Raw genomic sequence first — 26620 nt, forward strand, 5'->3', positions numbered from 1 at the left:
TAACAAGAGTGAAGACATATATTTTTCCAGGTGTTTCCAATCACAAGGCCTGATAGTTCACATTCCATTGTTCTTAGGAGTCACTGAGGAATCATTCGAGGCTATGGAAACAAATTATAAAAGGCCAAAGATCTGGTGAAATGAAAAGAGAAATAATGTACATATCTCATGGATCTTCTAGGGTCCTCAATGTTTTTTGAAAACAGAAATCCATATCACATTATAAGAAAGATATTTGTACCATAATGTTTATTGCAGCCCAATTCATAATTGCTAAGTCATGGAAAAAGACCATGTGCCCATCTATCTACGACTTATGGATAATTATAAAATATTTTATCCACTATTATGAAGCTGGAGGAAATAACGTTGATCATGTGTATTAGAGTTTCACTTATAAGTTGAGGCACATTCTGGTTGGGTGCATAAATATTATAATTGAAATCTCATCATATTGAGTACTACCCTTAAGAAATATAAGTGCAAATTGATCCACGAATGGATAAATAAATTGTATATGTACATCATGGAATATTATGCAACCTTAAAGGAAGATGGAAACTTTACCTCTTTCATGTTTACATGGTGGGAGCTAGCACTTATTCTTCTTAGTAAAGTATCTCAAGAATGGAAGAAAAAATATTCAAAGTACTCAGCCCTACTGTGAAACTAATTTATGGCTTTCACATGAAAACTATAACCCAGTTACAACCTAAGAATATGGGGAAGGGGAAGAGAGTGGGGATGGAGGGCTGAAGATGGGCGGAGGGAGGGTGATTTTTGGTATTACACTTATGGTACATCTTACAGGGGTCCATGTAAACTCAGTAAATGTAGAATATAAATGTCTTAACACAATATTTAAGAACATGCCAGGAAGGCTATGTTAACCAGTGTAATGAAAATATGTCAAATGGTATATACCATTGTATAGTGCCCCATGATTGCATTAATGTACACACTACAATTTAATAAAAAAATAAAAAAATAAAAAAATTAATCATTTCTGGGGGGTGCTGCTATCAAGAGACAAAAAGTAGGGAAAAATCTTAATCTCTATTGAAAAATAAGGAGTTAGCCAGAGCAAATTTGCTTAGCTCTGTAATCCTAGTGCTCTGGGAAGTGAAGAAGTGTGGAGCAATTGAGCTCAGGATTTCCTGACCAGCCTGAGCAAGAGTGAGACCTTGTCTCTACAAAAAATGGAAAAATGAGCTGTGTGCTGTTGCTGGTGTCTGTAGTCCAAGCTACTTGGTTGGCTGAGGAGAGAGGATTGCTTGAGCCCTGATGTTTGAGGTTACTGTAAGCTAGGCTGAGGCCACTGTAATCTAAACAGGGCAACACAGTGAGACTCTTTTCAGAAAAGAAAAGAAAAGAAAAGAAATAAAGAAAGAAAGAAAAGGAAAAAGACAGAAGAATAACTATGAGCTAATAATATTTCTTTACTTTTTTATTTTATTTTATTTATTTATTTTTATTTATTTATTTGAAACGGAGGCAAATTCTGTTAATGTGGAGACAGTGCCATGGTATCACAACTCACAGGAACCTCAAACTCTTAGGCTCAAGAAATCATTTTTCCTCAGACTCTCAAGAAACTGAGACTGCAGGCCCCTGCCATAACACCTGGTTAGTTTTTCTATTTTTAGTACAGATGTGGTCTCATTCTTGCTTTGACTGGTCTGCAACTGCTGATCTCAAGTGTTACACCTGCCTTGGACTCCCCTGGCTCTATGACAACAGGCATGAGCCATCTAAACTGGTGTAAATTTTCTTTGTTTTTGAGATAGAGTCTATGTTGCTCTTGCTATGCCATTGCATCGCAGCTCACAATAACCTAAAACTCTTGGACGTAAGTGACTCTCTTGCCTCAGCCTCCTGAGTAGCTGGGACTATGGTTGCCTGCTACAACACTTGCCTACTTTCCTGTTTCTCATGTCATGGCTGTTTAGGTGGTCTGGGCTGGGCTGAAAACCACCAGCCTCAGTGCATGTGGCTGGCACTGCAACCACTGTGTAACAGGAATCGAGCCAATTATTATATTTTTTGGGGGGATGCAGAGACTCACTTTGTTGCCCCTGGTAGAGTACCCTGGTCTTAGACCACAGCAATCTCAAAATCCTGGGCTCAAGTGATTTTCTTGCCTTAGCCTCCCAAGCAGCTGGGACTACAGACCCCAACCAAAACACCCAGCTATAATTTTTGTATTATTTCACTATAAATACTAGCCATCTTTACTAAAACAAAGACAGGTAGAAATCAATCACTGTACCGGATGTTGAGACACCTAACTACCCTCCCTACTCGACTTCACATTTACCTTCTCTTATGCACAGTGACACTAAAAACTAATCAGAATCACAAGAATGTAAGTGCTACTTGAAGAAGCTAAAGAAATTCTACCCCCAAATTTGGCATAAAGAATATTTTGACTTAAAGACCACTGGAGGCTCGTTGTCTGTAATTTGGATGTTAGTTCCCCAGCCACATTAACTGGGGCTGTTTGATTGGAAACGGGCCAGGGCCTGGTAAACAATATTGACAACAATAACAACAACAACAAAAACAGCCTGGTGTTTTGGTAAATGCTTGGAGTTCCTGTTCCTGGGAGACTGAGGCTTGGGAATTTCATTAGCCCAAGGGTTTAGGTTACTGTGACCTTTGACCCATGGCACTCCACCAAGGGCCCCACATGGTTAGACTTTCTGTCAAGAAAAGAAAATAAAAATAAAGATTATTATGAGATGAGAAAGCATTGGAAGGGTCTTTTCCTCCATCTAATTAAATCCTGACTGGCTATATCAAAATATCTATGGTGGGCCATTGAATTTCTTTCCTTCACATGGATGCTAGCAGACCTGACCCAAATAGTTTCTTTTTTTTTTTTCTTTTTCTTTTCTTTTTTGGTCTGTTTTGTATTCAAATTAATGAGAGTACAATCTTTAGGTTTAATTGTTCTCCCTCCCAGGGTAAAATTGCATTTCTATAAGAGCCACTTTCCCGGGGTGTGTGTTATACATTCTGACAATGAGCACATTAGGTGAGATCCCATCTCATGCCCTCCCTCCTTCTGCCATAGTTCCTCCCACATCCCCTCTCTTTCAACCTTTTATCCCATTCTGAATTATCTTAGTGTTTTATTGTTCGTATGAGCATGTAATTGTTTTATATTGATTTCATATTAGTATTGAGTATATTGGATATTTATTTTCTCATTCTTGTGATGCTTTACTAAGAAGAATGTATTTCAACTCCAACCAAGGAAATCTAAAACATGTAAAGTCTCCATCTTTTTAATGGCTGAATAATATTCCATGGTGTAAATAGATCACAGTTGATGTGGACTTAAGTTGCTTCTATGACTTGGCAATTGTGAATTGAGCAAAAATAAACACTCTACTAAAAATAAAAAAAATTTAGGCAGGCTTTGCATTAGATGCCTGGAGTCCCAGCTACTGAGGTGGCTGAGGGAAGAGAATCACTAGAGTCCAAGTGTTTGAGGTTGCTGTGTGCTATGACACCTAAACGCTGTACCACAGGGTGACTGACACTCTGTCTCATAAAAAAAGAAAACTTCTTTATTCACTTGAAATATTTTAAATAAAAAATTACAAGAGAGGAAGAAAACTAAAGTCCTGAGTTCTTCACTTACACACATTTTATAAAATGAACAAAAGGTGAAAATTTTCCGAGTCATAGAAAACTTCTAAACCTGATGTTTAATGGATTAGTATACAAATTTTTCAGAAACACTTTGTTTTGCATTAAGTGGTTGTTCTCTTGATTTGTTGCCTGACCCCCCTGTTCATGAGACAGGTTTGCACGCACTCTGTCACCCAGGCTGGAGTGCAGTTTTCCGATCATAGCTAACTGCAATCTCAATCTCCTGGGATCAAATTATCCTCTAGGCTTAGCCTCCCAAGTATCTGGGAATACAGATGTGCACCACCATAGCTGGCTAATTTTTAAAACATTTTGTAGAGATGAGGTCTCAATATGTTGCTAAGGCTGGTCTTGAACTGTCTCAGCCTCCCAAATTGCTGGGATTACAGGTATGAGCACTTAGCCTAGGTCCATTTTCTATGCCTTTTCATGCAATCTTCCCAGGAAAGTACATAAAGATATATAAAGGACAGAGGACACAAGCAATAATTACTTTTCTCTTGTTGCAAATAGGACGAATTTATTTTCTTCATGAAAATATATTATTTATTAAAAAATCTCTCATTCCATAACTTGGAAGTAAGCAATAGGGATACTTTGGTTTATCTTCTTCCTGACTTTTTCACAGGGTATGTCCATATACCCACAGACATTGACATGCTTAAAGCAAAACCTCTTTTCTGATTCAGATTGCCATGGCCATAAGGGCACGTCATCACTTCTGAATGGAACCATCATCATCCACAGAAAATTCGAGCTACTAAAGTCATAATGAGAAGGAATTATGTGTTCAAATCCACCTCAGTAACAGTAATATTAAAATCAAAGAAGAGAAGACAAATGGAAATTCTGTTTAGTTGGTGACTAGCCCCAACTCAAATCAAATAAAACAGAAGAAAATTAGTAGTAAGAGGTTATTTTCTTTTATTTTATTTGTTGAGACAAAGTCTCACTTTGTCACCCTTGTTAGAGTGCCATTGCATCATAGCTGACAGCAACCTCAAACTCTTGGGCTCAAGCCCTCCTCTTTCCTCAGCCTCCCAAGTACCTTGGATGTACACACAATCCCCACTATACCCAGGTATGTTTAGAGATAGGGTTTCACTGTTGCTTAGTCTGGTCTTGAACCAGAAATTCAGGCAATCCACCTGCCTCGGCCACCCAGTGTGGTAGAACTGCAGTTGCAAGCCAGTACAACCAGCTCATTTTCTTTCATTTTAAATTCTGAAACAATAGAATCATTATAGCATGGAATGATGAACTTTTGCAGATTCTTAACCTTTTATTTTCTTATTCAGAAGTTGTTTATTCCATTTAAGAATACTAGAGGTGATCAAGCTTTATGGACTAACTGACAGAAACAAAATGCCTGAGTTATACACTAGATACTATTTGATTCCTTGCTTGTGGATGGTATGTTTCTAGTCATTGCCAATAGGAAAGCCTCATTCAGGCCATTGTGGTTCTGGGAAGTCCAAAAAGACATTGAAGAGTAGCCATGTAAATATGGAATTTTGAGGGCAGAGAGCTTTGTTTGGGTCTTTAAAGGCCTTCAAACCACCTCTCTGGCATAGCATAGCCAAAATTAAGCCTTAAGATTTGCTCTCCTGTACCTTCTAGGAAACTGCTTCAAATCCATCCAAAGTTAAGAATTTGACTTTTCTACATGAGACCTTGTCCTAGACAACTCAGGCTACCATAACAAAATGCCATAGACTGTGTGACTTAAACAACATACATTTATTTCTTATACTTCCAGAGGCTAGAAAAATCTAAGATAGGGGTGTCAGCTAATTCAGTTTCTGGTAAAGCTTCTCATTCTTGTTTGCGCATGGCAGTTTTCACATGATGGGGAGAGAGCAAGCATGCATGAGAGTAAGATATTGTGTGTCTTATTAGAAGGCAACTATTTTAAACATGGGGTCTACAAATTATCTTCTAAAGGCCTCACCTCCTAATACAATCACTTTGAGTGTTAGAGATTCAGCATATACATTTTAGAGGTGACAAGTGTAGGGGAAAGGGAAAATTTCCCCTTCCTTCTCTGAAGGATCACTGAGAAATTGATTTAAGAAAGGTAAATTAATATATAAAAGATATGCAAAATTTATTGCATAACACAAGGAAATTGCAGTAGAAGGATTACACAATATTTCAGTGAGGTACAGGAAGATTGGGAAAAGTGACTAGTTTGAAGGGGATAGTAAGTAATTTTTTTTATTATTTTTTTATTTTTATTAAATCCTAGCAGTGTACATTAATATGATCATGGGGCACCATACACTTGGTTCATAGATCATTTGACACATTTTCATCACACTAGTTAGCATAGCTTTCATAGCATTTTCTTAGTTATTTAGCTAAGACCTTTACACTCCACATTTACTAGGATTCACCTATACCCTTGTAAGATGCACCGCAGATGTAAGTAATTTTTAAGGGAGCTCAACAGCATGGAGAATATACTTTGGCTTTTGGAAAATGTCTGTTGGGCCTACAAAGCAGATAATGATATATGACAAAAGTCTGTTCAGGAGTGTTGACAAAATTCAATGTCTCATTGTAGGATATAAGTTAAATTAATGAAATCTCAGGGAAAGCACCAGAGGTAACTGTTTTCTTCTTTGGCTGTCCCAGACTTTAGGCAGATAAGAGAGTATCTGATTAAGGCTTCATCAGTGTCTGCTGGTCTTCAAAGACCATTGTTTTGAAATAATCGGCATAACACAGTGCCATATTTTGGGGTGAAACTTCCCAGTTACCTTCACAAAAATATTTAGTCCATAAAATTTTACCTCTTCCCTCATCAGATTTATCTCATATTAAGCATACATTGATTTCATTCCAATAGTCTCAAAGTCTTAACTCATTCTAGCACCAACTTAAAACACTAAAGGCCAAAGTCTCATTTAAAAATTATCTAAATTAGATAAGGGTGATCCTTGAAGTAGGATTTCATACTCAGGCAAAATTTCTCTCTCGCTGTGATCTTATGAAGCCAGATGGAATATGTGCTTCAAAAATATAATTGTGGGACAAGCATGGAATAGTCATTCCCATTTCAAAAGGGGGAAATAGGAAAGAAGAAAGGAGTGAAGGTTCTCTAGGAAGTACAAAACTTAGCAAGGACATTTCCATGTAATATTACTGCTTAACAATAATTCTCCTTGGTTTAATGTTCTGACTTCCAGGTCCACTATGTTGACAACATCACCTTTATGGCTTACAGGACAGTTTTGGTGTGCCTCACAGTCCTACACTTGAAAAACCAATTTTTGTATAGATGGGATCTCACTATGTTACACAGGCTGGTGTCAAATTCCTGGCCTCAAACAATTCTCTGGTCTTAGCCCCTTAAAGTGCTAGAATCTTAGGTATAAGCCACCAAGCTCAGTCCTGCAACTTTTTCTTTCTTTCTTTTTTTTTTTTCCTCGTCAGAAGGTGCTTTCTTAAAGGGAGGGGCTTCAGTATTCTACAACTCTTAACTGGATCTCCTGGAATGCTTGCTCCTCCATGGACTTCATTTTTTGCTTGCCCTTGAACTTGGCTCTTTCATAAGGTTAGATAATATTGATCATATTCTTCATCTGGAGGCTCTGAACTGATCTTAGAGCTTGTTGCCCTTTAACTCCATTTAATACAATATTGGCTGTGGGTCTCCTGTGGATGGCCTCTATTAGTTTGAGAAATGTGCCTTCTATAGCAACTTACTTTTGTGTTCTGATCATGAAGGGATACTGGATATTATCAAAAGCTTTTTCTGCATCAATTAAAATAATCATATGGTCCTTATTTTTTAGTTTGTTTATGTGCTGAATAACATTTATAGATTTACATATATTGAATCAGCCTTGAGACCCTGGAATAAATCCCACTTGGTTGCGGTGTATAATTTTTTTGATGTGTTGTTGGATTCTGTTAGGATCTTATTGAGTATTTTTGCCTCAATATTTATTAGTGATATTGATCTATAATTTTCTTTTCTTGTTGGGTCTTTCACTGGCTTGGGAATCAAGGTGATGTTTGCTTTGTAGAGTGTGCTGGGTAATATTCATTTTTTTCCTATATTTTGGAAGAGGTTTATTAATATAGGTACTAGTTCTTCTTTAAAGATTTGGTTGAATTCGAACGTAAAGACATCTGGACCTGGGCTTTTCCTTTTAGGGAAATATATATACTTTTTGTATAGTTGATGCTATTTCAGAACTTGATATCGGCCTATCCAACATTTCCACTGCGTTCTGAATAAGTCTTTGTTGATGGCGTACTTCCACGTATTGGTCAATTTCTTTCAGATTTTCATGTTTCTGACAGTAGTGTTTCTTGTAGTATTCATTAAGGATTTATTCAGATTTCTGAAGGTTCTGTTGTCATTTCATTATTACCATTTCTGATTGATGAAATTAGAAATTTTACTCTTTTTTTTCTGGTTAGAATATTCAAAAGTTTATCTATGTTATTGATCTTTTCAAAAAAATAACTTTTGGATTTATTAATCTGTTGTATAATTCTTTGTTTTCAATTTCATTTAATTCTGCTGTGATTTTGGTTATTTCTTTTCTTCTGCTGGGTTTGGGTTTGGAGTGTTCTTCCTTCTCCAGTTGTTTGAGATGTTCCATTAAGTTATTAACTTCCTCTCTTTTTGTTTTTTTGAGGAAGGCTTGCAGTGGTATAAATTTCCCTCATAGGACTGTCTTTGCAGTATTCTAGAGGTTCTGGTAGTTTGTGTCTTGATAATTGTTTTTTTTTTCCAAAAAATTTGGTGATTTCCTTCCTAATCTTGTCTATAACCCATATATACTTCAGTATAAGGTTGTTTAGCTTCCATGTTTTTGTATGGATATGTAGGTTCCTGTTGTTATTCAGTTCAACATTTATTCCATGATGGTCTGAGAAGATGCAAGGAATAATTTCTATTTTTTTTTTTGTTTTAATTTGCTGAGGTTAGATTTGTGGCCTAGGATGTGGTCAATTTTGGAGTATGTTCCACGGCTGATGAGAAGAATGTGTATACAGTTTGTTGGTATGAAATGTTCTGTAGATGTCTGTTAGTCCAGATGTTGAATATTTATGTTTAAATCTAAAATTCCTTGACTTAGCTTTTTGTTTTGAGGATCTATCCAGCACTGCTAAAAAGGTGTTAAAATCTCCAACTACTATGGAACTGGAAGAAATAAAGTTGCTCATGTCTGTTAGAGTTTTCTCTTATAAATTGAGGTGCGTTCTGGTTCGGTGCATAAATATTAATAATTGAAATCTCATCATATTGAGTATTACCTTTAACAAATATGAAGTGTCCATTCTTATCCTTTTTTATTTTGGTTGGTTTAAGGCCTATTGTTTCTGCAAATAGGATTGTAACACCTGCTTTTTTCTGCTTTCCATTTGCCTAGAGTATAGACGACTATCTCTTCACCTTCAGTATATATTGTCTTTCAATGTGAGATGTATTTCTTGTATGCAGCAGATATCTGGCATGAGTTTTTGTATTCAGTCAGCCAACATGTGCCTCTTTAGAGGATAATTTAAACATTCATATTGATTGAGAATATTGATAAGCCCTTTGAGAGTTCGGTGGACATTTTTAATCCTTTTGCAACTGTGGAAGTTGGAATTTGATCAAAATTTTCTGGATGGGTTTACTTTTGTGGTGGAGGATTATGCTGGTCTTTATGGAGAATAGATTTGAAAATATCCTGGAGAGCAGGTTTAGTTATGGCAAATTTCTTCAACATGTGAATTTCATTGAAGAATTTAATTTCTCCATCATAAATGAAACTCAGTTTAGCTGGGTATAGCATCCTGGGTTGAAAGTTAGTTTGTTTTAGGATATTCAAATTTGATGACCATTCTTTCATAGCTTTAAAGGTTTCAGCAGAGAGATCTTCAGTTATTCTAATATTCTTCCCCTTGTAGATAATAGTTTTCTTTCATCTAGTAGATTTCAGAATTTTCTCCTTCATATTAACTTTAGTGAAATTGATTATGATGTGTCTGGGGGATGTCTTATTTGGGTTGAGTAGTGCTGGAGTTCTGAAACTGTCTGCTATCTGAATTTCAGAATCTCTTGACATGTCTGGAAAGTTCTCCTTCATAATCTCATGGAGAAGAGACTCTGTGCCTTATGAAGCCATTTCGACACTTTCAGGGATCCCTATAAGAGAAATATTGGTTTTCTTCAAATTATTCCAGAGCTCTCTAAGGGAGTGATCTTTTTTTTTTTTTTTTTTTTTTTTTTGCACTTCATTGCTTGCCCTCTTTGAGAGTTTGGGAGCATTCAAAATCTTTTTCTTCAATGTCAGAAATCCTTTCTTCTGCTTGCTCCATTCTGTTATTGAGGGATTTTTATGTGTTTCTCAGATATTTGAGGGCTGCAACTTCTTGTCTCAATATGTCAAAATCTTTGGTCATTTGGTCTTTGAATTTTACTATGAGCTATGACATCATGGCACTCTACAAGGAAAATGTAGAGAGACTCCATCTCGAACAAAAAATAAATTAAAGCTCAGCATTTATAGCACAATGATTATGGTGCCAGTCATATACCCTGAGGCTGGTGGGTTCAAACACAGCCCAGACCAGCTAAAACAACAATGACAAATGCAACAAAAAATATCTGGGTGTGTGGCACGTGCCTATAGTCCCAGCTATTTGGGGGTGTGGGGTGGGGCTAAGGGAAGAGAAGGACTTAAGCCCAAGAGATGGAGGTTGCTGTGAGTCATCATGCCACAACATTCTACTGTGGGTGACATACTGAGACTCTATCTCAAAAATAATAATATTATTTTTATAGTATTATTATAATATTATATAATATTTTATAATATATAATATTAATGATAATATTTAATTTAAAAAGAAACATAAAGGTGATTCTTCAAAAAAATAGCAATGAAACTGATAAACTTCTAGCAAGATTGACAATTTTATTTTTTTGTCTTTGAGATATAGTTTCACTTTTTTGCATTTGGTAGAGTGTTGTGGTGTCACAGTTCACAGAACACTTAAACTCTCAGGCACAAATGTTCTTCTTGTCTTAGACTCCTGAGTACCTGGGATACTGGCCAGCACAACAATGCCTGGCGATTTTTAGAGAAGGGGTCTTCTGCTTGCTTGAGTTAGTCTCAAACTCCTGAGCTCAGACAATCCACCTGACTCATCCTCCCAGAATGCTAGGATTTCAGTTGTGAGCCAAAACATTCTACAAGGATGACAAATATTAAAAAAGAGATAAAAGCATTACTAACAGTAATAAAACTGAAACAATAAATATATAACCTGTACCAATTAAAAATATACTCAAGGAGGGCAGCACCTGTGGCTTAACGAGTAGTGCACCAGCCACATATACAGGAGGGGCAAGTTCAAAAAAAACAGAAGGAAAGAAACATATTTAAGAAAATTTTAAAAGCAACTTTATTTATTTATTTATTTATTTATTTTGGAAACAGTGTATCTATCTGTAACCCTGGGGTTGAATGACATGGTGTCAGCTCACAGCAACCTCAAAATCTTAGGCCCCACCCCCCTCCCTCCATCCCTCTTTCTGCTTCCCTCCCATAACCTTAATTGTCATTAATTGTCCTCATATCAAAATTGAGAACATAGGATTCATGCTTCTCCATTCTTGTGATGCTTTACTAAGAATAATATCTTCCACTTCCATCCAGGTTAATACGAAGGATGTAAATTCTCCATTTTTTTAATGGCTGAATAGTATTCCATGGTATACATATACCACAGCTTGTTAATCTATTCCTGGGTTGATGGGCATTTAGGCTGTTTCCACATTTTGGAGATTGTAAATTGAGCTGCAATAAACACCCAGCTATTCTTAGAGATGGGGTATCAGTGTTGCTCAGGATGGTCTTGAACTACTAAACTCAAGAAATCCATCTGCATCTGCCTTAGCCTCCCAGAGCCTTCCTTACAGGCATGAGCCACTGTATCTAGCATGACAACAACTTTATTTTCATAATTTCAGCACCTTAGAAGAAGTGAACAAATTCCTCAAAATTCTAAAATAACCAAAGCACAATCAAGATGAAATAATCATACTAGTACTATAACCATTAAAAAAATTGAATTTGTAATTACTAGATCCCCCTCCAAAAAAAATTTCTAGTCCTAAAAAATTTTACTGGAGAATTCTACTAAACATTTCAATAATAGTAATTAACATCAATTTTGAACTTAGATGTAAAAATCCTCGATATATTATAAGCAAATCAAAGCCAACAGCATAGAATTTTACACTATGATCAAGTGATATTTATTCATGTATGTAAGATGTGATTAACATTTCAAAACCAATCAATGTAAACTACCAGATCATAGTCTAAAGAAAATAATAATGTAAATTGATACAGGAGAGGTATTTGATAAAATCCAACAACATTCATGATAAAAATAATTTTTCTCAAATAAAAACAAAAAATATAATTTTTCTCAGCACACTAGGAATAGTATCTTCACCTTGATAAAGAGCCTCTAAAACAAAACTTAAAGCTACATTATATTTCCTTCTAATAGTAAGAAAAATATAAGGATGTCCATTTTGTTGGAAATCAGAAAAGAGTACCCAGAAAGGATGGTCTTAAATGCAAGTTTTCTTTCTGAACTTCTTGTGTCATCTTTCCTTGGTCCCATTTCCCGAGCAAGCTAACCATAGAAACTAGAATCTTTCTATGCAAAGGCAAGTCATAGAAACTATAATCATCTCCCCCTCCCCAGCAAAAAACCCCATAACACTTAAAATTATTCTGTATAAAGCATGGCACAGTGGCTCATGCCTGAAATCCCAGCACTCTAGGAGGCCCAGGTTGGTGACTTGTTTGATATCATGAGTCAGAGTCCAGCCTGAGCTGAAAGTAATTCATTGACCTACCTTGTAGGTATTCTAGACTGGTTATTGTGGGTAATTTAGACAGGTAGTTTAGATTGCAGGTCATTTAAACACCCATTTTAGTAAGGGTCCTTCCACTCAGAAGGGAAACATACTGCTCAAAGAAGCTAGGAAAAATGGGCCAGATGGGCCTTGATGGATTTCTCAACTCAGTCTATTAATTATACTATACATTTTATCCAATCCTATTTCTATATCGCTGTCAATACTTTATTGAACCTAAGCAAAAATATGGTCAATTTCCCTTATATCTTTAGATCTCCATTCTAAAGGCTCCCATGTATACATGCAAATCAATCCGTATGTCTATTACTTACCAATCTACCTTATGTACTGATTTATTTTTTACAAATTTAAGGGAGCTAAGGGACTTAGTCCCTGCAACTTTCACTACTTTTTTTTTTTTTTTTGGAGACAGTGTCTCACTTTGACACACTCAGTAGAGTAGAGTGCTGTGGTGTCATAGCTCATGTCAAACTCAAACTCTTGGGCTGAAGTGATTATTTTGTTTTAGCCTCCAAAATAGCTGGGACAAGAGTCACTTGCCACATCATCTGAGTACTTTTAGAGATGGGTGTCTCGGTCTTGCTCAGGCTGGTCTTGAACCTGTGAGCCCAGGCAATCCATCAGCCTCAGCCTCCCAGAGTGCATGGATTACAGGTGTGAGTCACCAACCCCAGCACTCATGCCGTTCTTTTTTTTTTTTTTTTTTTTTGGTTTTTGGCCGGGGCTAGGTTTGAGCCTGCCACGTCTGGCATATGGGACCGGCGCCCTACTCCTTGAGCCACAGGCGCCGCCCACTCATGCTGTTCTTAAACTCATGGCCTCAACAATTCTCCTACTTCAGACTCCCAAAATGTTAGGATTATAGAAGTGGGACACTAGACATTATCCATATGTTTTGATTTTTTTGTTAAAGTTCTCCCAAATTTGCTCAAAATAGTTCACTCATACCTGCAACCAGAGCACTCTGGGTAGCCCAGAGGAATGGTTTACTTGAACTCAGGAGTATGGGACCAGCCTGAGCAAGAGTGAGACAGCATCTCTAAAAATAGCGGGTGTTTTGGTGGGCACCTGTAGTCTCATATACTCAGGAGGCTAAGGCAAGAGAATCACTTGAGCTTGAAAGCGTGAGCTATTACACCATGTCAATCAACTCCAGGGTGACTGAGTGAGACCCTGTCTAAATAAATAAATAAAATTCATAAATATAAAATTTTCCTAAATTATGGGAAAATGTAACAAAAGTGAAAAGCGGGCGGCGCCTGTGGCTCAACGGGTAGGGCGCCGGTCCCATATGCCGGAGGTGGCGGGTTCAAGCCCAGCCCCGGCCAAAAAAAAAAAAAAAAAAAAAAGTGAAAAGCTCTTGTCATTCTATTTTACTCCTCCACCTCAGGTATAACTTAGTAATATATGTATTTTTGCAATTTTGTCAACTTTTTTTCTACATACATAGTACTATTAAAAAATCAGATTAACATTTGATATATTTCCATGTCAGTATATAGACAGTACATATAGTAATCTCAGCAGGTGTTTCCCCACCCCCCACAGGTACATAAATATCCTATTGTATGAATGGAGCAGAGCATTTTTTACTAGTCCTTCATTACAACACAAGATATATCAAGAAAGTTGCTATACTTGGTGGCTGTAAAGTTGATGAATATGCCAGTATTTATTTTATTTTTATTTTTTATTAAATCATACCTGTGCACATTAATGAAATCATGGTGTACAATTTGCTAGTTTTATATACAATTTGAAATATTTTTATTTAACTGGTTAAAGTAGCCTTCATGGCATTTTTTTATTTATTTTATAACTGTTACCTGTTTGCCTTTGACAAAACTGACAATGGATCACCTTTCCACCTGTGATGTTAAATACTGTGTGTATACCTATACCTTTATCAACATCAGATAATTATCAATTCTTATTAGTATAATAGGTAAAAAAGGACATTCATAAAAGAGGCTGTTCTCTTTAGAAATGCATATCATTACTATGAGAAAGAAACCGATTTGAAACCTACATGCTTTATTATTCCAATTATATGACATTGTAGAAAGGAGAAACTATGAAGACAATGAAAAGATCAGTGGCTACTGGGGTTGGTGGGAGATAAGTAGGTGGAACTGAGATTTTAGGGCACTGATCTTCTTCTGCATAGTAATACACTACTGAGTATATGTCACTATGTTTATACAAACACAAATATAAAATGAACGCTAATGCACACTATGGCTGTCTTAGATTGACAATGATAGATTTATGTAGTTGTATCAGTTTTAACAAATGTACACGTCCTTGCAGGATGTTGTTAGTGGGGGAGGCTGTGCATGTGTGGGAGCAGGAGCTATTTGGAACATCCCTGTACTTTCTGCTCAAATTTTCTGTGATGCTAAAGCTAAACAATAAAGTCTATTTTTAAAAGTGCAGTTATTGGTTGTTTTAAATTTTGTAGCACTAATTACCATTGAGAAGCACTATCCCTTTTTATGTTCATTGGTTAATTACAGATTTAAAAATTAATAGTCATGGCTCAGTGCCTGTAGTTCAGTCAGTAGACTGCCAGCCACATACACCAAGGCTAGTGGGTTCCTATCCAGCCTCGGCCTGCCAAACAACAATGACAACTACAACCAAAAAACAGCCTGGCATTGAGTTGGGTCCTGTAGTACCAGCTATTCATGAGTCTGAGGCAAGAGAATCACGTGAGCTCAAGCGTTTGAGGTTGACATGAGCCATGATGCCATATTACTCAAGCCCAGGGTGACTGAGTGAGCCTCTGTCTCAACAACGAAAAAAACCAACAACAACAAAAGTCTTGGTATGTTGCCCAGGATGGTCTTAATCACAGGATCTCAAGAGATTTTCCCATCTCAACCTTCAGAGTAGCTGTAATTTAAGGCATGAGCCATTGCCCTTGAAGCACTGATTATACATAATGAATGTGTATATATATATATATATATATATATATATATATATATATATATATGCCCTTGAAGCACTGATTATACATAATGAATGTGTATATATATATATATATATATATATATATATATGCCCTTGAAGCACTGATTATACATAATGAATGTATATATATATATATACACACACACACACACAAACACACACACACACACAGACACATATACATATATACACATAGATATATAAATTGTCAAGGATGTCCGTGCCATTCATGTTGTTATTATTGTTACACATGTAGTCAGTTAAGACACTCTTATGCGTGGATCAAAGGAGTAGGGTGCCAGCTCCATATGCCAGAGGGGTAAGGTTAAAACCAGCCCCAGCAAAAAATGCAAAAGAAAAAAAAAGGTCTGAACTTCTGCTTAGAAGCAAGATGTTGGTACCTTAAGACAACAGTCTGAAAACCGCCTGATTTGCCTGCAAATTAATAAACTTATCTCTTCTTCCTCAAAAAAACAAAATAAATAAATAAATAAAATAAAATAAAGAGACACTCTCATGTAATGTCAGGGATATGTGGTGGAAAATTGTGCCAGATGCAGTGAATATTTCTAAATATTTAAGGGAGGGAAGATAGTCTACATTGTACATTAACGGATTGGCTAGACCAAAGAATGAAAGGGTAGGCAAAGGAAGGGACAAAAGATCTGAAATGTCTAGTTAGAGTAACTTGAACAAACACCTCAACTAATCTGTAAAATGCCTCTAGGTCTATTGTAACAGGAATCCTTAATGTTGATTAAATCATCAAGTTTCCTGAAAAAGAGTTTCAAGAGTTTTTTATATACTTCAGATATCAAATCCTTATCATATCTGATATAAATATTTTTTAAGGAAGAAAGAACTCATGTATCTAACTCCAAGGTTTTACAGAAATGTTTCTTGGCAATCATATAAAGCACTGCTGAGGGGGGATTTTCAGCATGTACTAGTGAAGTTTTCATGGGTCACCCATGAATCCGGGTGACAGACAGTCTAGGCCTTTGGTGAAGAAGTGAAGAGGCAAGTACATAATGTACTCTAAATATAAAGTAAACGTTCAAGGCACAGACTTCTGTTGAGGGGTAGTAAGTATCCTGACACTTGTTCTGGAGGCCATATCAAAAAACACACAAGAACAAGTGTGTTTTTCTTTTTTGTTTGTTTGTTTTTTCCAGAAGGAAAAAGAAATCTATTCTATTTCTGGTTTCACAGGAAGATGAGGCCCAGTGGAGAAAAAGAGCATCCAAAAGCCGTGATTAAAACAGGAAGGAATGTGTTCCAGCTGGAATAGTGGAGGCAGACCCAGAATCCCCAAATGTCTGCACTCTGTGACTGACTCAATCTTCTCTTTTCTAATCTGGATTCAAAAATTTCTGGTCCAAGGGTTCCTTTCTCATTGGTTAGTCTGAATCAAGCTGAAAAAGGAGTCTCTTGCTTTTACAGAACTGCAGGCTTTTACATAAGTGAAAAGAACCATTAAATTTCAGGTACCAGGAAGTTAAGTTTTACAAATTTCTAGGAGCCAAGTCATGATGGGGAGGACTTGTAGGTGGATTCTTGGGTCTAATTAAGAAGATCTCTGTTTTCTTAGACCTTTCTCATTCTGGGTATTTTCTGTCAGTGCCAAAGGAGGAAAAAGAACAGATTGTATGTCTCTAAACCCCTATTGTTACTACACATAGTAGAAACAAAGCTCTCTCTCTCTTTTTTCTTTGAGTCTCACTCTGTTACCCTGAGTAGAGTTCTGTGGCATCATAGCTCCCAGAAACCTCAAACTGTTGAGCTCAAGTGATTCTCTTGCTTCAGGCTCCCCAGTATTTGGGACTGTAGGAAGCCACCACAAAACACAGTTTTTTTTTTCTATTTTTTTAAATTTTTCTTTTTTATCAAGTCATATACATAGATCATGAATACATTTATGCCTTTGTGAGATTCAATGTGTTGATTATTTGTACAAATTTGAGTGCTTACATCCTACTAATTAACATCACTTTCACCTCATTTATTTAATCAGTGTTCAGACATTTGTGTTAAACACTTGATAGATTTGACTTGTGCCATTGCAATATGCTCCATAGGTGTGGTCTCACCATTAACACTACTTCAATCGAACCACCGCCCTCCCTTCCCATTTCCCACCCCTTCCCTTTTTCATCCTGTACTATAGTTGTTATTCATCTCTCATGTGAGAGTGTTGGTGATTATAAATTGGTTTTATAGTAGTACTGAGTACATTGAATTTTTTTCCATTCCTGAGATACCATACTAAGAAGAATATTTTCCAGTTCAATTCATGTAACCATAAAAGAGATAAAATTTCCCTCCTTTTTTTTTTAACACCATGTAGTATTCCATAGTATACATATACCATAATTTGTTGATCCATTCATGGGTTGATGGGCACTTGGGCTTCTTCCAAGTCTTGGCAATTATGAATTGAGCTTCAATGAACTATCTGATGCATATATTTGTGTTGAAAAGTGATTTTTTTGTCTTTTGGATATACAACTAGTAGAGGAATTGCAGGACCAAACAGCAGGTTTACATTTAGATCCCTGAGTGCCTTCCAAACTTCTTTCCAAAAGCAACATACTAGCTCACATTCCCACCAGCAGTGCAGAGGTGTTCCCTTTTCTACACATCAACACCAACATCTGTAGTTTGAGATTTGTGACTCTTACTGAAGTTAGATGATATCTCAAAGTGTGCATGGCTTGGAAAATCAACATTGTTAAAATGGGTATACTTCCCAAAGCATTCTACAGATTTAATGGAATCCTTATTAAAATACCTCTGTCATACTTTAAAGATTTGGAAAAATTTAGTTTTATATGGAAATTTAGTTTTATATGGAAACAGAAAAAAAAAACTGAAATAGCCAAGACATACTCAGAAATAAAATGAAATCAGGAAGTATCACACTACCAGACTTCAGATTATACTATAAATCTATAGTGATCAAACCAGCATGGTACTGGCACAAAAAAAGAGAGGTGTATGGAAAAAAATTGACAACCAAGAGATGTACCCAGACACTTATATTCATTTGATCTTTGTTAAGCCTCTGAAAAATATAAATTGGGGGAAAAATTCCCCATTTAACTAATGGTGCTAGGTAAATTGGCTGGGGACTTGTAGAAGACTAAAACTGGAATGCACCTTTATCTTATAACAAAAATTGACTCTCACTCGTCGAAGGACTTAAGACATGAAACTATAAAAATTCTTGAGCAAGCAGGAGAAACACTTGAGAAAATTCGCCTGTGAAAATACTTTATGAGGAGGACCCCTCGGGCAATTGAAACATCAAAAATACGTTACTGGGATCTGATCAAACTCAAAAGCTTCTGCACTTCCAAGAACACAGTAAGTAAAGCAAGTATACACCCCTCAGAATGAGAAAATTTCTGCAAGTTACATTTCCAAAAAAGGTCTAATAAACAGAATCCACAAAGAACTTATTAATAAGAAAAAAAAAAGTGATCCCATTTCATTGTGGGCAAGAGAAATGGACAGAAGTTTCTCTGAAGAAGACAGGTGCATGGTCTATGGACACATGAAAAAATGCTCATCATCATTAATTATCAGAGAAATGAAAACCCAAACCTCCTTTTCTATTTTTAGTAGAAATGGAGTCTAGCTCTTTCTCAGGCTTCCTCATACTCCTGATCACAAGCAAACCACCTACCTAGGCCTCCCAGATTGATAGAATTACTGGCATGAGCCACCAACTCCAGCATCAAAGAGCTCTTAAGAGAGAGTGTCTATTTTTATTCAAATACAGTTAGTGTTCCATATGAGTGGAAGACACAACTGTTTTCTCTGCTGCCCACCTGGGAGACCTATGCCCCAGTTCAGCAGTTCAGCACCTTTTCCACTCAGAGAGGTCCCAGCCTCTAGACCCACTTTCCAGTGCACTTTCTGTCTGGGTTTTGGTTCCTATAGCTCAAGCAGCTAAAGCGCCAGCCACGTACACCGGAGCTGGTGGGTTTATATCCAGCCTGGGCATGCCAAAGAACAATAGCAACTACAACCAACCAATATTCAGGTGTTGTGGTGAATGCCTATAGTCTAAGCTACATGAGAGGCCGAGACAAGAGAATCACTTAAGACCAAGAGTTGGAGTTTGTTGTGAGCTGTGATGCCATGGCACTCTATCCAGGGTGACATATTGAGGCTCTGTTTCAAAGAAAAAAAAATTCCCTGGACAACTCTCTCTGGACAACTGGCATAAGTAGCAATGCATATTACTACTTTGAAAAGAAGTATTTTCTAGTTTTGAAAAGAATTATAGAGAAGGAATATATATTTTTGCTCTATTTTAAGCCATTTCCTCTGTTACAATATTTCACATTCTCAATTTTATACTTTCATTTCTATGGGAAGGAGCCATGGCCATTCTGTTTCAATATTAGTGTTTGAAAGTGTGTTGTTGCAAAACAATAGAAAATATGAGTAGAAAGGATAGTGACCAAGGCTCTTGGTCCCCTAAATGTCCCTGAAACGTTACTGACATGAGGCTGGGTGTGTTGCTTCACACCTGTGAATCTAGCACTCTAGGACCTGAGTGCAGTGATTAACTTGAACTGAGAATTTTGACCCAGCCTGAGAAGGAGTGGAGACCCAGCTCTACTTAAAGAGAAAAAAAGTTAGGTCGGTGTAATCTGGTTCTGTTGTCTTGGGTGGATGTTCTGAAATCACTAGCTTGTTTTTTCTTATGCAGAAGCTGTCCACTTACACAAACAGTAGCTTTCAGTGGTTTGTAGAGGATTCCTTGGAATCCTCAACCTTATGTGCTTCTAATTAATTGGACACCTATTGGAGTAGGGTTATTGAGGATCATTGGCTCCAGTTTCCCAATCCCAATTGTCCTGGTTCAGTTACTGGGCTGAGCTAGAAAGTTCAGTGGAGGCACAGCAGTAACGGAGAGCAAAAGTGAATGAAAACTGAAAGTAAAACTGGAGAAGCTCAGGCAGTGTGGATAGAAAGTAAAGATAATCTATACAAGTTTCAGGGTAACAAAGAGAGATTTTATTTAAGAAGAATGAAGAGAAAATTTAGAGCACTCCCAAAGAGAGTTGGAAGCTGGTCTCTCTCATGGAGAAAATGTGACAGAGCCAGATAGGCAAAGGCCGGCAAGGTTATAAATAATCTCTCCATTTGAAATTGGCTGCAATACTTTCATTGGCCTCTCTGGGCCTCCAGACTGTATTGCTCTTTGCTATTGATCACTGATTGTCTCTTTCTATAGGTCATTGGTTACCTAAATGACTTCATACACACATTCTTATGGGACCTCTAAATTTCCTGATTCAACAGGCCGGTTTTTGTTTCACTCTGCTTAAACTCCTTTCTTCGTGTCCCTTCTCAAAGAAAAGTCATGTACACTTTTTAAAAAAGGGAATTTTTAAAAAGTAATTGTTGTAAAATACACATAATTTTTTTTTGGGGGGGACAGGATTTTTTTCTTTTTTCAGAGTTGCACTATGTCACCTGAAGTAGAGAGCTCACAGCAACCTCAAACTCTTGGGCTCAAGAGAACTTCTTTCGTCAGGCTCCCAAGTACCTGGGACTATAGGTGCCTGTTATAACTCCTGGGTATTTTGTTGTTGTTGTCATTTTTGTTTAGCATGCCTGGGCAGGGTTCAAACCTGCCAGTCCCAGTATAGGTGGCCGGCACCCTAAACTCTGAAGTATGGTTAAGAAGTTTTTTCTCTCTGTTTCTTTCTTTTTTTTTTTTTCTTTTTTTGCAGTTTTTTTTTGGGGGCTGGGTTTGAAACCGCCACCTCTAGCTTGTGGGACCTTCGCCTTTCTCCTTTGAGCCACAGGTGCTGCCCTTTTCTCTGTTTCTTTGGCTACCATGCTGTAGTGTCATCTTAGTTCACTGCAACCTCAAATTCCTGGGAGACAAGGATCCTCCTGCCTAAACTAAAGGTACATTTTGTAAGTTAAATATTTATTTGCTTTCCTGGTGTGGTAATGGCAAAATGCTTTGTCCATACCATTTTTACCATTGATGGTTTAAAGTTTCATATATTATAGGCAGAAAAACAAAAATGAAAAAAAAATAATGCTTCAATATGACTGTATTGGACACATGAGTGACAAAACTAAAGCCTATAAATTAAAGATGACCTCTTGTCTGCATAACTGGATTTTGTTAAACATCTAACTGAGAAGTACTGGTTATAAACCTATTTATGAGATGTAGAACTGGCAGGGTGGAAAAACATAGTAGATACTGTACACTGGATAAGAAAAGAATTTCTCTCAGCCAAGATTAGAATATAAAAGTGTACTTTATATTTTAGAAGGGGAAGGGGAAAGAGAGAAAAGAGCAATAAGATCGGATGGTATCCCAAAGGAAAAAAAAAGAAAAAAGAAGTAGGTCTGTTCTAAGGTCCAGAGGGTTCCTAAAGTTAAGGGGCACAAAAAAGGTAACTGTAGCCAAATTCACAGGGTCTTCTGAATGTGAATGCTATGTTCATTTTTCTTCTAACAAGTTTGAAGTTATATATTTTTACAGATGTTTCCTGTCCCAGGACCTGATAGTTCATATTCCATTGTTTTTAGGAGAGACTCAGGAATCATTTGAGGGTATGGAAACAAATTCTAAAAGGCCAAGGGTCTGGTGAAATTTAAAGAGAAGTAAATTCCATGTCATCACGCTAAGGAAATTTTACCTCAAAATATAACTCCTTGTTATAACAAATATTTTGAATTAAATCCCATTCATGATCAGAAAGCATTGGAAGAAGCTGTTCCTCTATCTACATAAAACCTGAGTAACCTGATTTATAATCAGAAGGGGCTGCTGACTTCCTTATCACATGCTAATAGACCTGGCACCTAGACCATTTGAAGCACAAGACCTATCTTTCAGGTTAATCTATAAATCAATTGATTTTCACCCATCTATAAAAATCTTCTAGCAACCACTTGGTTCACCAATATTTTCCACATTCTCCCCCCTCCCTTCCAAAAGCCATTTATAAGTCTCTGATCATCACTGAGACTTTGGGTAATCATTCTTGTGATTCCCTCCAAGGTCATTTTATTTGGAAACAAACCTTTCTCTTGTTAATCAACATAATTGTGAGTTGATCTGTCAGACAACAAACCAAAGTGAAAATAGCAGGTTTCACACTGATACCTACATTGTGCAACATCAGCAGGATCTAAAAGCCACTCTGCTCTCCCAAAAGCCACACCCGGAGGAATTTTAACCCTGACACCATCTGGCATGTAGTAAGATATTTTACTTACCAGTCATGCTCTGGATGTTTCTCTGTTTAAGGGCTTAAGTTGAGCAGATGGTAAAAGAATTTGTCCTTTCCATATTTAAAATTGATCAAACTTTTTGCTGGTGACTAGTCTTGTAAGCAACTCTGGTATGATATGTTTTTATATACTTTGTAGAGTATGAATATTCATATTGTTTTATACCATTTCTTCTCAGAAATAGATTCTAGTCCTTAAGTTCCACACTATGCTAAACCTGTTTAGACAAAGTGACACAGACAAGTGACAAAACGGCAACATTATTTTGTTTTCTCATTGTTTCTGTGTCATTGTTATTGCTTGTTTCTCTTTTTTCACTTGTCTGTGTCGCTTTGTCTAAACAGGTTTAGCATAGGGTGGACCTCAGGCCTAGCTCCCCATCAGCCTGATGTTCAACCCGGCCCTGCACACTTGCCAGATACACAGGTCTGGCTAGTTCAGTGTCTTTTAAGACAAAATTTTTTATGGGTCCCTGAAACAACAACAAAAAAAAAGGTAAGAAGTTTTATGTCTGTGAGCTTGACTTTGTGACCAACTGGGAATTCTCTCCTTAGTCTCCTACATCTGGAGGGCATGTTTTGTTGGGAACATGTCAGGCAGCCAGTCTGTTAATACTGGGAGTCCAAGACACATAAGATTATAAGCAGCACACTGTGTGTACTAAATGTGTCAAGCTCTGAGTCACGAGTCTTTTGTCATTGTCTATTCTAACATAAGTCTATTTCTGAGGGTGAATTTTTAGGAATTTTGGAAGCATCCTTTTTCTTGTAGAGGCTATGAGCCTTCCTTATGCCCTCTATCACCTGGGCTTCATAAAAAGGCAGTAGATTGAGTCACTCCCGGAATGAATATACCTTAGGAAATTCTAATAATAAGTGGACAGAAGATGAATACTTTGAAAGAATAAACCTCCTTAATTTAAAGAAAATTTTAGAGAGCTCTCATTCTAAGCAACTTCCTTATTTGTATTTATGTGAATATTAATTTTAAAGAAAAACAAACATCAGTGTTTTGGCTAGCCTTAAAAACTCCCTTTAATAAAAAACAAAACAAAACAAAAAACTCCCTTAAAAAATCTGAAGAGCAGAAATCTGAATTCAAAGAAATATTAAAATCTGTCTCACCCTTAAACCCCTCTCCAACTTATATTCCTCTCTATCCTCAATTACCTGTCCCTGATCTAACAGAAAATCTTTTGGATCATTGGGTTCCTTGTCAAATTCAACTTTAAAATTCAACCTTAATTCCTCAGCTCTCATCCTTAAGAGATATTAAAGTAGCCCCCAACCCCAAGATTTTGAAAAAGTCTTTTTGATAACCAGGTGCCTACATTAATCTCTGTATATCAACAAATTTACAGGAGGCACTCAGGCCTTATCTACAATCCCAAAACATATACATTGATTGCTGATTAGCAAGAAGTAGTCCTCCTAAAGAGACAAGACCCCTGGACTTTACCATTAAATTTAAAGTAGAGGAATGGGAACTGGAATTTGTAACTGACACTGGTGTGACATTTTTTTGACCCTTCCTTCAGAATAATTGACTCTACTTCTCACCTCTAATTCTATTTGAAATATTTGAGTCTCTATACAACCTATTTCTTTACCTATCTGTCAGATTACTCCAATATCTCTAGATCCTCTCAATAGTTACCATGCCTTTCTAATATCTGATTCTCCCTGAGCAAACCTGCTTGATAGTGACCTGTTGTGTAAATTTAATGGTACTTTCCAATGTAATGAAAATGGTATCTTTATTTTTCTCCTCACATCAAACTCCCACCTTCTTCCTCTCCTTAGTAGAGACAATTCTGATTTAAGTTCCCTGAATTACACAATCCTATAGAGTTTCCTGGATAGACTTTGGACACAGCATGTAAATGAATTTGGAATACTATAAAGTGAAGAGCTTGTAAGCATGTCCTGGAAAGAAAACTAAACTTTCCCTTCAGTAGCTCAGTACCTCCTCTCATGGGAAGTAGAACAGGCAATTGGAATTATAATAGACTCCCTTTCTCAGCACCACCTCCTGCCCTGTTTCTGGATCTGAGTGTGTAACACTTCATAGCTGCATCCACAACCAGAACTCAATGGCTGGGGCAGCCCCAGAGGAAATACACAAAGTCAATACCTACAAAGATCTAGAAACAATAGAGTGATACTTCTTTGGAAATGTCTTGGAGAGACACTCCCCCAACTCTAAGGATGGCCAGAGGCAATGGTGAAAAACAATCAGGAGGCAAAATCAACAGAAAAACTCTGGCAATATGAATAATCAGAGTAGATCAACTCCCCCAAGAGGTTGACACAGGACAAGATCTTATGCACAAACAAATAGCTGTGATGTCAGAAATCAAACTCAGAATCTGAATAGCAAATAAGATCAAATTAAAATTCCAAGAAGTAAACCAGAAGATATCCCAAGAATTCAATGAATTCAAAGACCAAATGACCTAAGATTTTGACATATTAGACAAGAAGCTGCAGCCCTCAAACATCTGGGAAACACAGTAGAATCCCTTAGTAACAGAATAGAGCAAGCAGAATAAAGGATTTCTGACATTGAAGACAAAGTTTTTGAACACTCCCAAACTCTCAAAGAGGAAAAGAAATGGAGGGCAAAAAGAGATGACTCTCTCAGAGAGCTCTGGGATAATTCAAAGAAAACCAATACTCATCTTATAGGGATCCCCGAAAGTGATCAAGTGGCTTCACAAGGCACAGAGTCTCTTTTCCATGAGATTATGAAGGAGAACTTTCCAGGCATGCCAAGAGATTCTGAAATTCAGATAGCAAACAGTTTCAGAACTCCAGCATGACTCATCCCAAATATGACATCCCCCAGACACATCATAATCAATTTTGCTAAAGTTAATATGAAGGGGTAAATTCTGAAAGCAGCAAGATGAAAGGAAACCATCACCTACAAGGGCAAGAATATTAGACTAACTGCAGATCTCTTTGCTGAAAACTTTCAAGATAGAAGAGGATGGTCATCAATATTTAATCTCCTATAACAAAATAACTTTCAATGCAGGACACAGTACCCAGCTAAACTGAGTTTTATTTATGATGGAGAAATTACATACTTCAAGGAAACTCACATGTTGAAAAAATTTGCCATAACTAAACAAGCTCTCCAGGATATTCTCAAACCTATCCTCCATAAAGACCAGTGTAATCCTGCACCATAAAAGTAAACCCACCCAGAAAATTTTGATCAAATTCCAATTTCCACAGTTGCAAAAGGATTAAAAATGTCCACTGGAGTCTCAAAAGGCTTATCAATATTCTCAATTAATGAGATTGGTTTAAATTGTCCTCTAAGGGGGCACAGGTTGGCTGACTGGATACAAAAACTCAAGCCAGATATCTGCTGCATACAAGAATTGCATCTTACATTAAAAGACTAATATAGACTGAAGATGAGGGATGGTCATTTATACTCCAGGCAAATGGAAAGCAGAAAGAAGCAGGTGTTGCAAGTCTATTCACAGTTGCAATAGGCTTTAAACCAATGGAGATAAGAAAGGATAAGGATAGACACTTCGTATTTGTTAAAGGTAATACTCAATATGATGAGATTTCAATTAATATTTATGCACCCAACAAAAACACACCTCAATTTATAAGAGAAAGTCTAACAGACATGAGCAACTTGATTTCCTCCAGTTCCATAGTAGTTGGAGATTTTAACATCACTTTAGCAGTGCTGGATAGAACCTCCAAAAAGAAGCTAAGCAAAGAAATTTTAGATTTAAACTTAACCATTCAACAGCTACATCTAACA

This window comes from Nycticebus coucang, chromosome Y (assembly GCF_027406575.1).
Source record: "Nycticebus coucang isolate mNycCou1 chromosome Y, mNycCou1.pri, whole genome shotgun sequence".
In the NCBI taxonomy this organism is placed as follows: Eukaryota; Metazoa; Chordata; class Mammalia; order Primates; family Lorisidae; genus Nycticebus; species Nycticebus coucang.